Genomic DNA, 14,099 nt, shown 5'->3' with positions numbered 1-14,099 from the left:
TACCACGGTTGAAACATCTATTCAGAAACAAAGAGCATGCCAAGTTTTTGCGATGGCACAAAGAAGACCATAAGAAAGATGGGATGTCAACCTTACATGCTGATGGGTCACAGTGGAGAAAAATCGAGAGAAAGTTCGAGGACTTTCCAGATGATGCAACAAACTTATGGTTTGGTATAACTACAGATGGCATGAATCCTTTTGGGGAGCAGAGCAGCAGTGATAGCACCTGGCCTATGAATCTATGTATCTATAACCTTCTTCCTTGGTTGTGCATGAAGCGGAAGCGCATTATGATGCCAGTGCTTGTACAAGGCCCTAAGCAACCCGACAACGACATTGATGTGTATACCTAAGGCCATTAGTTGAAGAACTTTTACAGTTGTGGGATAAAAGGTGTACTGTGTGGGATGAGCACAAACAGTAGGAATATGACCTACGAGCGTTGTTGTTTGTTACCATAAATGATTGGCCTGCTCTTAGTAACCTCTTAAATGTGGTTTAACCCACTACCGCCATCTATTAGCACCTTATGGAGTCGGAATTCGTCCACTATGGGATCGAGGACTAGGGCGGCCGGTGGTCGGATAGGGAGGGATCTCAGTTGGTCTTCTTCGCCGAAGGTGATGAGTCTGTCTAGCCATGAGTCCATTGCTGCCATGTGGTGTATTTGACCGAGGTCTCAAAGGGCTCTTTTCCTCTAATTTTTTGAGGGGCGTTAATGGACATTTGTTGGAGTGTGAGCCTCTGAGGATGGCTTCTCAACTTTTGGAAACTTTCCTGACCAACCAACAAGCTCGAAGGCTGTGGGTTGAGTTTGTATTGAGCAGGATAGAGTGTATAGGGCGCGGCTTGTCCAGCAGTTCGTCAAGGACCGATGTGGATCCTGCCAGGGGTTTCTTCTTCTTCTGGGATGGCTCATATTTAGCTCACTGGCGAGAGTGCGCGCGATTCGCCTGAGCTCGTCTGGATTCCTCGGCATGGATTTACTCTGTTTGCTCTTGCTAAGCATGCCAAGCATCCTACATGGTGTAATATTTGTGCACCAGGTACGAAAGCTCAGAGATGTTTTGGATGTGGCGGTGGGAGAGGGCGTTTAGGAGGCCTTCCTCTCTGCAATTATGCTGGAAAGTAGCCAGAATTTCCTGGCTGCAGCAGTCCGCTATCTTCCTTTTAACACGAAGGAATCTAGTCCAGAACTGTCGGACTGTTTCTCCGGCTGTTGTTTCACGTACATTAGATCCCATATGTCGGGCATCCCCGAGTTACTTGGAGAGTGCTCAATGTGGGGGTGGATGAGATAGAAATTTTTATCCCAGCGGTATATGAGTCAGTGTTTTTGTAGTTGAGTCCTGGGCAGACATGGAATCCGACCTGCTGGACCCTGGATCCGGATTTTCAGCCGGGCACGGTTGCGTAGACTCGAGGTTGTGTGCTGAATCTGGCTTTGGCTTTGGACTTCCTCCGGCACGGAGGTCGGATTCCGAGCTAGAGGACGGAGCTTGATGATCGGAGGTTTGTACCCAGTACATTCTCACCTCCGGAGGCGGTAGGGGTAAGCCCTCGGCCATGTCTTCGATAGTGGCGACTAGGTGGGGAAGAAGTGGGATGTAAATTTCCTTGTCATCGGCTTTAAGTACGATCTGATCATAAACCAAGGACTGGCTGTCGTTAATGCCCATGGCTTGGAAAGTATGTCGTTTAACAACGGGAGATCCGTTGGGTCCATGTGTTTGGCAGGGCTCGGGGCCGATTTGCAACGTAGTTGCGCCAGGAGTGTTCAAAATCGCCCCGAAGTCGTGCTTGGCTGAGGCTGACCCTGGTCCGTCGAGCGTAGAGATTGGATCTGAGCTCAAGGCCGGATCCGGAGTGGCGGCGAACCCAATAGCAGAGTGAGACATACCCGAAGTTAAAGCTTCGGGGTTTGCGAGTTCTTAAGGTGAGGCAGAGAACCCCACGAGAGTAAGGTCTCCTCGGGAGTCAGCGACGAATTCTAGGTTTGCAATCCTGATCTCCTGATTGGCTACCGACACGGCCGAGATGGCCGGTCGGGTCAGCATGTAGCACAATGCTGCCAAACGCGAAAAGTTGGTCGGGAATGAAGATGCTCTTGTTGCAGATGGCATCGCTAATGACTATGTGAGCCATCGAACCTTCGATGATAATGCAGCGGAACTCTCAGTGAAAACACCAATGTTGGTGCCAAAACTGACAGGTCTCGGGTAGGGGTCCCAAACTGTGGATCTTGGATCGATGGGTAACAGGGAACGCAGAGATAAAGTTTACCTAGGTTCAGGACCTCTTGAGGAGGTAAAACCCTACGTCTGATACGTCTCCAACGTATCTATAATTTTTGATTGCTCCATGCTATATTATCTTCTATTTTGGACATTATTGGGCTTTATTATACACTTTTATATTATTTTTGGGACTAACCTATTAACCGGAGGCCCAGCCCAGAATTGCTATTTTTTGCCTATTTCAGAGTTTCACACAAAAAGAATATGAAACGGAGTCCAAACGGAACGAAACCTTCAGGAACGTGATTTTCGGAACGAACGTGATCCAGAGGACTTGGACCCTACGTCAAGACATCAAACAGGAGGCCATGAGGTAGGGGGGCGCGCCTACCCCCCCAGGCGCGCCCTCCACCCTCGTGGGCCCCCTGTTGCTCCACCGACGTACTCCTTCCTCCTATATATACCTACATACCCCCAAACTACCAGATACGGAGCCAAAAACCTAATTCCACCGCCGCAACCTTCTGTACCCGTGAGATCCCATCTTGGGGCCTGTTCCGGAGCTCCGCCGGAGGGGGCGCCATTCACGGAGGGCTTCTACATCAACACCATAGCCTCTCCGATGATGTGTGAGTAGTTTACCTCAGACCTTCGGGTCCATAGTTATTAGCTAGATGGCTTCTTCTCTCTTTTTGGATCTCAATACAATGTTCTCCCCTTCTCTTGTGGAGATCTATTCGATGTAATCTTCTTTTGCGGTGTGTTTGTTGAGACCGATAAATTGTGGGTTTATGATCTAGTTTATCTATGAACAACATTTGAATCTTCGGAATTCTTTTATGTATGATTGGTTATCTTTGCAAGTCTCTTCGAATTATCAGTTTGGTTTGGCCTACTAGATTGATCTTTCTTGCAATGGGAGAAGTGCTTAGCTTTGGGTTCAATCTTGCGGTGTCCTTTCCCAGTGACAGTAGGGGCAGCAAGGCACGTATTGTATTGTTGCCATCGAGGATAACAAGATGGGGTTTATATCATATTGCATGAGTTTATCCCTCTACATCATGTCATCTTGCTTAAAGCGTTACTCTGTTCTTATGAACTTAATACTCTAGATGCATGCTGGATAGCGGTCGATGTGTGGAATAATAGTAGTAGATGCAGGCAGGAGTCGGTCTACTTGTCTCGGACGTGATGCCTATTTACATGATCATACCTAGATATTCTCATAACTATGCTCAATTCTGTCAATTGCTCAACAGTATTTTGTTCACCCACCGTAATACTTATGCTCATGAGAGAAGCCACTAGTGAAACCTATGGCCCCCGGGTCTATTTTCCATCATATTATTCTCCCGACAACAAGCTATTTCTGGCGCTGTTTTTATTTTGTTTTCTTTACTTTGCATCTTTATCATAAAAATACCAAAAATATTATCTTATCATATCTATCAGATCTCACTCTCGTAAGTGAGCGTGTAGGGATTGACAACCCCTTATCATGTTGGTTGCGAGGATTTATTTGTTTGTTTAGGTGCGAGGGACTCGTGCGTGGCCTCCTACTGGATTAATACCTTGGTTCTCAAAAACTGAGGGAAATACTTACGCTACTTTGCTGCATCACCCTTTCCTCTTCAAGGGAAAACCAACGCAGTGCTCAAGAGGTAGCAACGTCCCGCTTGATTGTATTGATGTATGTGTATGACAATTATAGAGTTGATCTACCACGAGATCAGATGAACTAAACCCTAGCTAGCTGGGTATGGTAGTAATGGTCCCCCCACGGGCTAAACCCTCTGGTTTATATAGACACCAGGGGTACCTAGGGTTACATATGGTCGGTCATCGTTAGAGGATAAACATGTCGGTTTCGCTAACAAGACTTGGGGGATACACCAAGTCTTTGGAGATCTCCTTCCACTATGCGGGGTCTCATGCAGTTTGGCCCTCCTTTGATGAATCAAGAGGGGCCCACCAGTACGGTCCATGAGAGATAGGCTGGCAGCTCGAGGACCCCTTAGTCTAGGACACTCTCAGAGGTTCCGAGTACGACAACGCCATTTCCACGACATGAGTCATCTATGCTACTACGTCGGTCTCATTCAGTGGTGCTCAATGAAGGGCAGACATCTCAGGAACATGACACGTCCTTTGGCTTGGGTTCAATGCCCAAGGAGAATTTTTAGCGGACATCATCTCATACACATGGCATTCCTCAAGGTGAGGGATCTCAGCCCTATCTCTCCATCGAGGGATCCTTATGTAATAATTGACGTAGCTGTTAAAGTTTGATGACTAGTATCACGTATCTAGTGAAGTTGATGTTGATATGCTTCATGCATGACATTAGGGTCCGAGGGTCATGATTTCATATCTAAACCAAATGTGTTTTCATGAATATTTATGTGTTGGGATCATATCTGCAAGTTGTATGCATCTATTATTATTCTGAACCAGAGAACTCGAAGTGACAATCATTGGGGTATCAAAGTAAATGATTGTAACTTGATTATTACAAGCTCATTGGTTATTAATGCTTTGCTTCGATTTGTAAAAGGAGTGCCTTAGTTACCCTTGATGTTCATTCCAATCTTGCGGAAAATGCGAGGGTAGGACCGAAAATGTTGTGCAAGATCTTATTGCAAGCACGTACAACTGCGTACAGAACACATGTCTGCATGAGTTGATGATTTGACTACTATCATCGTATGTTACCGCTATTACATAATTGATTTTATCCATACAACGCCCCATTATCCATCCTCATGCCTACATTTATATCATTGTTTGCTATGTTTAAGATAAGAAAAAATGTATTGTACACTTTACGATTGGTATCAGACTCGGAGTTAGATACCCATTAGCTAATATTTTCTCTTGTTTAGCAGCTTGAGTATGTCTCGGAAGATTTTTCTTTTCTCTTTATGTGCATATCTTTCTTTGTCTCATTTTTGCTTTCTATTCTTGGGGATCCATTTCTTTCCCTGAGAGGCTTGGGGGACAAAATGCAAAAAAGTCTTCAGATTGTCCACAATTGTGACACTTTATTTCTCTAAGACTTGTCCTTTTGCCTTCATACCATGACCTTGAACCATCATATCTTGACTTTGAGTAGCGTTGCTCATTGCTTTTAAATTTTCGCTTTGGTCAGTGAGTTTGCCCTCATGAAGGTTGAGCACGATCAATATGTGGTTCCTCATTGTCTAGCTAAAAATGCTAGAATTGGTTGTAGATTTGCATCTTTCGCCCCATTTGTTGCGCAAGGTGTGAGATTGCATTTGACATGTAGTATTAGATGTAATCCTATCATAGAGGAGTAACACTCGGATGTTTTGCTTGTAAAAAGGAAGTTTTGCTTGTAAAAAGGAAGTTTTGCTCATGGCATCATAAGCTAAACCCTATTCCTCGACGATGATGAGTTATTTGATCACATGAACATGCACAATTAATCCGCGTGTTCGCTGCATCACCACCCCAGACAGCAGCCACTGATGCATGGAGGTTGCAGTCGCACGCACGTTGAGCCCACACAAGCCACACACATTGTCTTTCCATCGCCGCCGCCAGCCTCATGGCGAGTGGTGGGGCCATGGGGACCAACGGGGGGCCTACTCCTCGCTAACACCTTAGATTTGTTGCTAATAATCTCATGAACGGCCCAAATTTTAATATATACTAGATAATTATCTGTGCATTGCAACAGGTGCAAATATTCTACAGCATGTTAGCCCACGATTACCTTTCATATTATTGTGATTGTCTAATTAGTTATTTATCAAATTATGTCCGTGATATACCTACCTAAATAAATTTTAAGATTTTTTTGGTGATGAATTAGTAAGAACTTTTTTCTTGAAGACGGTACAGAGCAGATACTCATACATACACACATACACTCTTCCATATGAAAGCACACACACCCTATCCTATGAGTACTTCCGACAGATTGATCTCGCACATAATCATCTTGAGATTGACGAAGTCACCAGAGACGCGTAGTCGATGGGAATATCTCGTCCCGCTGAACACACATTGCCGGATGGCCTGTAATAAATCTAGGTAAATGATAGCACCAATGTTATGTCTGGACTTGAACACTGGTGAGCAGAGGAGATCACTGTCTTCGTAACCATCCAACCACAGGTTGGTTCGCGACATAGTAAGAAGTTAATGTCTTCCCAAAGAAAAACTAATTTTATCTGGTAATTAAATAAAATATTAGAGGAAAAGGAAAATGTCTACGAAGGACGAGCTGGACGAGAGAACCTTAAGTAATTTTTATTAAGTATGAGGAGTGAATCTACACTTAAAATAAGTCTATATTCATCCGTGTGTAGTTCGTACTTAAATCCTTAAAAAGACTTATATTTAGAAATGGAGGGAGTAATTTGCATTTCCAAAAAAAAAAACATAATTTGAACTTTTAGTGCACCCGGTTGTGTCACGCAGAGTTGTCCCCAACGGTTATTCGACGTGAGACAGCCACATCCGATGCGCAAAGAAGAAGGGAGTAATGGTGCGGGGCCCATTAGCCGCGTGGCCCCTCACGCAGCGAGGCATACGCCCATGCCCTCGCCGTCCACGTTTACCTATAAATACCCTCGCACAGAGACTGGGAAAAGCACAGCAGGCACACCCATCGATCAGTCGCGAGGAATAGAGTGAGAGAGCAGATCATCGTGTGTTTTTGTGCAAGGGAAGTGATGGCATCTTGCAAGCTCGCCGGCCGGACATGTGTGGAGGACGCGTCCCCGGCGCCGGAGGAGGAGGCAAGGACGCTGCGGTTCGGGAGGAAGCGGTTCAGCCAGGTGGTGTCAGATCTTGCGCCGGCGGACGGCGTAAACATGGTGAAGAAGGTGAGGTTTCTTTCTCGTTTTTGCTTGTTTCATCCATCTGCGTCTGCATGAAGGGATAAGTTGGGTGCTAGGCTGCTAGCTTAATTACATGTGTCTGCCGGTGGCGCAGCAGAAGAGGAGAGGGCCGGGACGGCCGGGCGAGCTGGAGAGAGGGGGATCCTCCTCGTGTTCGCACGTGAAGATGAGGCGATCGATTGTCAAACTTGGTTTTCCTTTTGGGTGCTACCTTACCGTGACATACATTCCGCTAGCCCTGGTGGCCATTTCATGAACTACATTTGTTTTGTGGTGCAGATCCCGGAGATCAGCGTCCAGATCGTGGAGGCTGAGATCTCCAACAGAGGGAGAGTCACGCGCAGCAGCGCCCGCGCGGACATGATGAAGAAGAAGGCGGCGCCAAGCTCGTACGGAGAGGATGTACCTTGCAGGGTGACACGCAGCGGCTCCAAGATGGAGAAGCCGGCCGTGGGCATGGAAGCAGGGGGCAAGACCCCGGCGGCGGCGGACGACGGCGCCGGCAACGTGAGTAAAGACTGAAACATCCATGTTCCCGACCTGTCCGTCCGTGTTTCTTTCCATTCTTAGCGTGGCTGGCATGTCTTGTATTTTTGGAAGCTAGATAATTAATCGGCTAATATAACTTTCCATATATATTTGCATTCAGGAGCAGCCGCCACCGTGTGACCGCGACGAGGGGACGGCGACGTGCCGTGAGAGGACATGCTCTAGTGCCGCCTGCGCCAACAAGCACATGTACGTACCATGTCACCTGGCCCTTGCTATCTAGCGATCGATCCATCACAATATATAGCTAGCTTAGCTTCTCGTGCATGTACACCTGTCGTCTCATTGTTATAAAATTAATTGATATAAAATTGGTCGATGTATTCCTAATTCTAGCTTCGTACATAGGTGCGAAGGGCTCTCAGAGTGCCAAATCTGCAAGGAAAGGAATGCACGCTACTTGTTGCATTACCTTCTTCCGTGCTTGTCAGATATGAATAAGGAGCAGCTAGCTGAGAGGCAGATCGAGGCCAAGATGACAGGTGAATACGTATATATATTATGACGAACATCATGAACAGTCTACTATTGTACCACCAACATGAATAGTCTACTATTGTACCACCAGCAGCCCGGGACTTCAGATCTATATATTATAAGCCGCTTGTTAATTTTTTGTGCTAATTAATCTCTTTTTACTTATTCCCACAAATTCAAAGGGGTGTCATCATACCATCTACGCATAGAACCAGCCGTGTTCGACAAAGATGACAGGGTCTACTGGTACGCCTTGATCCTATGTAAATCATAATTCTACCAGTAGATTCCGTCGATCCAATCTTTGATGTAATGTGTGCATTACATTTTTTTTCTTCGTAGCAATAATTGCGACACATCAATTTACGATCTCCATAGAAGGTGCCCAGACCCGGAGTGCGGCTACGAGCTATGCGTCCTCTGCTGCAAGGAGCTCCGCGAGAACAACCTCCGAGGCTGTTGTGAGGAGATGGAGGACGATTACCCAGACAATGGACCCGACTACTTGCACGGAGGCAATCCACAGATATGCTCGTCGTCGGCAGGCAAAGGTCAAGACATTGCAAGACAGTCAAAGAAACTTAAAATAGCTAAGTGGGTAGCGAACGTAGCTGCCAACGGTGGCAGCATCCCTTGCCCTCCCACCGAGCTCGGGGGCTGCGGCCGCCTGGCTCTTGAACTGAGACGGCTCTTCCAGGAGGACTGGCTTACACATCTCGAGGCAGAAGCCACAACGTACAAACTCTTCTTGCCCGCTTCTGATGTGGCAAGTGCCGATGATGCATGTAGCTGTCTTTGCAGTTTGTCTATGGAGAAAAGGAGAGCTGCGTCCAGGGATAACTCAAATGATAATTGGTTGTATTACCCGGTGTCAGACGCTGCAAAGCCGGATGACCTCAAGTACTTCCAGAAACATTGGGTGAGGGGAGAGCCAGTCGTTGTTCGAGGCATCCTGGGTAAGATGTCAGGTTTGAGATGGGAGCCACGGACCATGTGGTCTCAGATACATAGTGATGATAGGGCTTCAGATATTGTGAACGTGAAGGCTATCGATTGCCTTAGTGGATGTGAGGTGAGCAGCATTTTTCTCCTTTTATCACTAGATTTGCATGATATAGTACTCCCTCCGATTGTCTAAATCTGTCTTAAAATATACTATTTGCACTAATACATGGAAATAACATACATAATTAAATCTCAAACAATAGTTCTCAGTTCTTGGAATTAACACAATACTAGAGTTCCAATAGAGAGTCCCTAGCTAGCTGAAAAAAGCAACCGATTGAACATATAAAGGGTTCAGTGCCTTCTATATATCTATTTATATCACATGCAATTGGGTTCACGCCCTTTAAGTATGTTTTTCCGTCCTTATGAAAAGATGAAGAGGAAAGTTAATTTGTTTAAGCTTCTTTCTCAGCTTGAAATACCCAATACCGACTTCTTCAAAGGGTACTACAAAGGTCGAAGTTATGGTAATGGTTGGCCAGAGATGCTCAAACTGAAGGATTGGCCGACTTCAAATCAATTTGAAGATCTCTTACCAAACCATGCAGAAATGTATACGACTTCATTACCTCTCCAACCATACACCAACCCGAATTTTGGCTCCCTTAATATTGCAACTTTCCTTCCTAACGACGTCCACAAGGTTGATTTGGGCCCAAGATCATACATAGCATTTGGTATTTCACAAGAACTTGAACGAGGAGATTCTTTTACAAAGCTTCACTGTGACATGACTGATGCGGTAAGTGAGATAAATAAGTGTCTACAACTATAACCGAAAGAATTCCTCCATTCTGTAATTCATTTGAAATTAGTATGCATTATTTATTATTCTGTGTGAAATAGCCATCCTACTACCTACTAGCTAGTTGATTTATCCAGTTTTAATGTTTTGTTCTAATATTAGGTGAATGTACTGATGCATACTGCCAAGGTTCCCGCTTATTGGAGGCAAGAAAGTGCCATCACTGATCTGAAATTAAAGCATATGGCCCAAGACAAAAATGAATTATGCAGTGATGAAATAGACAGGGATGGCTATGCAAAACACAATACATCACCTGAACATATGGAGTGTCAAGAGGGCGCTCTCTGGGATATATTTAGAAGAGAGGATGTCCCAAAATTGAATGAATATTTGACAAAGCACTCAAAAGAGTTTCGTCATATACATTGTGTTCAAGTCAGAAAGGTTGGTACTTTTGGTAACAGAAGTACATGTACTCCCTATCATCTATCTTATTTACTTCCGATTTCATATCTTGCTGTAGGTGTATAACCCAATGCACGACGAAACGTTTTATCTGATGGAACACCACAAGAGTTAAACTTGAATTTGGTGAGCCATACTACCTGCACAATCACTCAATACGTTAGAAGTTTCTAATAAAAGTGAACTAAAGTCTTATACTTATATCTTTCCAAATTGCTAATGCGTTTCAGGAGTAGAGCCTTGGACTATAGTACAAAAGCTTGGAGAAGCTGTTTTCATACCAGCCGGTTGTCCACATCAAGTACGTAATCTTCAGGTATATATCTCCTGAACACACTATAGATATAGACATGATCATATTTGACGGCAAAAAACTGGTTTATTATTTCTGTAACATGTAACTGATTGTGTTCTTCTATTACTTTTGTAGTCTTGTACCAAGATTGCTCTAGACTTTGTTTCCCCTGAGAATGTTAGACAATGTATGATGCTGAACGAAGATTTCCGCTTATTACCCAAAGACCACAGATCAAAGGAAGACAAACTATAGGTAAACCTTTTTACATGAATATGTTAACCCTATGTTTTGGTGCAAACATAGTTAATTGAATTATGTTCGAGAACACAAACTCAATCCTTTTGGGCTCTCTGATTACATGCTTCTTGATTCGAGATCTGTACTTGCATGTGTCTTTGCTTGCGGAACTGTGATAAACATATTATGTACAAAATGCAGGTCAAGAAGATGATCGTATATGCTGTTAATCGTGCCGTTCAGACCTTGAAAGACGATCTGAATCATTTTTTCCCGGAAAGGAGTGACTCTGCACGAAGCCCTTTATTATCAGATTTGCAGTTCCTGCTAGACAATTTGTAACATGCTTTCTCCTTGAGGCAGCAAAATTAATTTTCTTTGAATGAAGATGTAAACTAGGAGGAAAAGTGCTTACAGGTCACATCCAGCCGCTGCAGAAAATAGTGGTCAAACATATTTAGTATAGCATTTATTTGAGGCACTTGGAGCTAAAATTTAAATATTAAGACGGAGATTTGAATTATGTACTCTTCGTTTTGTAGACACCATGTTGCAGTTGCTTCGTGGACCATGGCAGGCAAGATTCCTAGAAGCCATGTTTTCAATTAATTTCAACAACTCTATTTTTAAATAGCTTAGTTATTCATTTTTATTTCTGTAATATAATCCTAGGAGGTTGCTGGACAAAGAAATGAGACATAATCATATTGGTTATTTTTTAAGGAAGACAGTAGGGTTTCTCTGTTGTGTAATTTTTTTACAAGTTTGTATATGAAAAAAAAGTACAACGTAAAGGGCCGGTCAGCTTGGGCTAATCTTGTTGGATGAGTTGTCATTTGTAATCGTCATAGAGATATATGGACCCATGTTGCTTATTTTCAGTCTTGCTGCTCTTCCATTGCCCCATTTCCATATGTTTTCAGCATCTTAACACTTACCACCATGAACAAAATGATTTTGTGGCACAGGTTACTAACACCTAGAAACATCCTGGAGGTTTCGTGAACGAATTTATGTGCAACAATAATATGCTCTCCAAAAGTTTACCAAACATCAATTAGCGGACATAGCACAACCATGACTCTTTGGTAAAACTCCCAGTGCACAATTTGCATGAAAATGTGTTCTTCCAAAGTTTACCAACCCTGAAAAAGCCATCCCTTGGTGCCTCTACGTTGGCGGATGACCTGGCAGCCAATCATGCATGAACGTCGGTTGTTAGAGCCTTTAGATAAGAGAGGACAGCAATTCCCAGTTGGAGCATGAGGGAAGACGAGTCACAAGATCACTCAACATGTAGGTGTCGTTGAGGAGGCAACAGATGATAGGGAAGTGAGAGTATAGGGAGGTACAATATGCAGGTAAAGAAGATGGTTGTACATGTTGTTAATCATGCTGTTGAGACCTTGAAACACGACCTCAAACAGTTTTTCCTAGAGAGCAGTGGCCCGAAACGAAGCCCTTGATTAACAAATTTGTAGGTCTTACGAGACAATTTGTGACATGCTTTCTCCTTGATGCAACAAAATTACTTTTCTTTGAACTGTGAAGTAAACTAGGAAGAAAAGTGGCTGCAGATCACATCCAGGTGCTGCACAAAATAGTGGTTAAATTATTTAATATAGAATATATTGAGGCGCTTGGAGCTAGAATTCTTTCATAGTAATATTAAGATAGACATTTGAGTTATGTATGCTTCATTTTGTAAACACATTTTTGCAATTGCTTCGTGGCAGGGAAAGACTCCTAGAAGCCATGTTGCCTTGATAATTTTGACAACGCTATCTTGAATAACTTAGTTAATCAAAATGTAATTATCTAAGATAATCGTAGGAGGCTGTGGGATTGAAGAAACCAGCTATAATTTCATGTTTTTTTAAGGAAGATAGTTGCACTAGTAGAAAACGGGACATTAGTCCCGGTTCGTAAGTGCTAGCTGACAGGCTGATCGAGGCCAAGATGACAGGTGAATCCGTGTATATATTATGCCGAACATCATGAAAAGTTGACTATTGTACCACCACCAGCCGGAGACTTGGGATCTATATATTATCAGCCGCATGTTAATTTTCTGTGCTAATTAATCTCGTTTTACTCATTCCCACAAATTCCCAGGGGTGTCATTATACCATCTAAGCATAGAACAAGCCTCGTTCGACAAAGACGACAGGGTCTACAGGTACGTCTTGATCCTATTTAAATCATGATGTCTTGCAGTAAATTCCATCTGTCCAATCTTTAATATAAATGTGTGCATTACATTTTTTTCTTTTCTTTGCACCAACAATTGGGACACATCAATTTACGATCTCCATAGATGGTGCCCAGACCCGGAGTGCGGCTACGAGCTATGCGTCCTCTGCTGCAAGGAGCTCCCTGAGAACAACCTCTGAGGCTGCTGTGAGGCGATGGAGGACTATTACCCGGATAATGGACCCGACTACTTGCACGGTGGCAACCAACACTCGTGCTTCTCATCAGGAGGCGAACATCAAAATATTACAAGAGAGGGAAAGAAAGTTACAAAAACTAAGTCAGTGGCTAACATAGCTGCCAATGGTGGAAGCATCCCTTGCCTTCCCACCAAGCTCGGGGGCTGCGGCCGCCAGGGTCTTGAGCAGAGGCGGCTCTTCCAGGAGGACTGGCTTACCCGTCTTGAGGCAGAAGCTACAACATTCAAACTCTTCTTGCCCTCTGCTGATGTGGCAGGTGCAGATGATGCATGCAGCTGTTGTTTGTCTGGGGAGAAAAGGATAGCTGCTTCCAGGGAGAACTCGGTTGATAATTGGCTATATTACCCGGTGTCAGATGCTGCAAAGCCGGATGATCTCAAGCACTTCCAGAAACACTGGGTGAGGGGAGAGTCAGTGGTTCTTCGAGGCATCCTAGATAAAATGTTAGGTTTGAGCTGGGAGCCATGGACCATGTGGTCTCAGAAACATGACGACCGCGGGGCTTCAGATCTGGTGAACGTGAAGGCTTTTGATTGCCTTAGTTGTTGTGAGGTGAGCAGCATTCTTCTCCTTTTAACACTAGATCTATATGATATACTACTCCCTCCGATTATCTAAATCTGCCTTAAAAAATACTATTTGCATAAATACATGGAAATCACATACATGATTATATCTCCAACAATAGTTCTCAGTTCTTGGAATTAATACAATACCAGAGTCCTGCCTTTTATTAAAGAGTCCCTAGCTAGTTGA

The 14,099-nt window shown here is 44.0% G+C and overlaps 1 pseudogene; it reads left to right on the top strand.

Annotated features, from left to right (window-relative positions):
- Window positions 1-6,940: 6,940 nt before the first annotated feature.
- LOC109771095 (lysine-specific demethylase JMJ26-like) lies at window positions 6,941-13,283 on the top strand (annotated as a pseudogene).
- Window positions 13,284-14,099: the final 816 nt, after the last annotated feature.

This window comes from Aegilops tauschii, chromosome 5 (genome assembly GCF_002575655.3).
Source record: "Aegilops tauschii subsp. strangulata cultivar AL8/78 chromosome 5, Aet v6.0, whole genome shotgun sequence".
Taxonomy (NCBI): domain Eukaryota; kingdom Viridiplantae; phylum Streptophyta; class Magnoliopsida; order Poales; family Poaceae; genus Aegilops; species Aegilops tauschii.
This window is presented reverse-complemented; position numbering and strand designations above follow the sequence as displayed.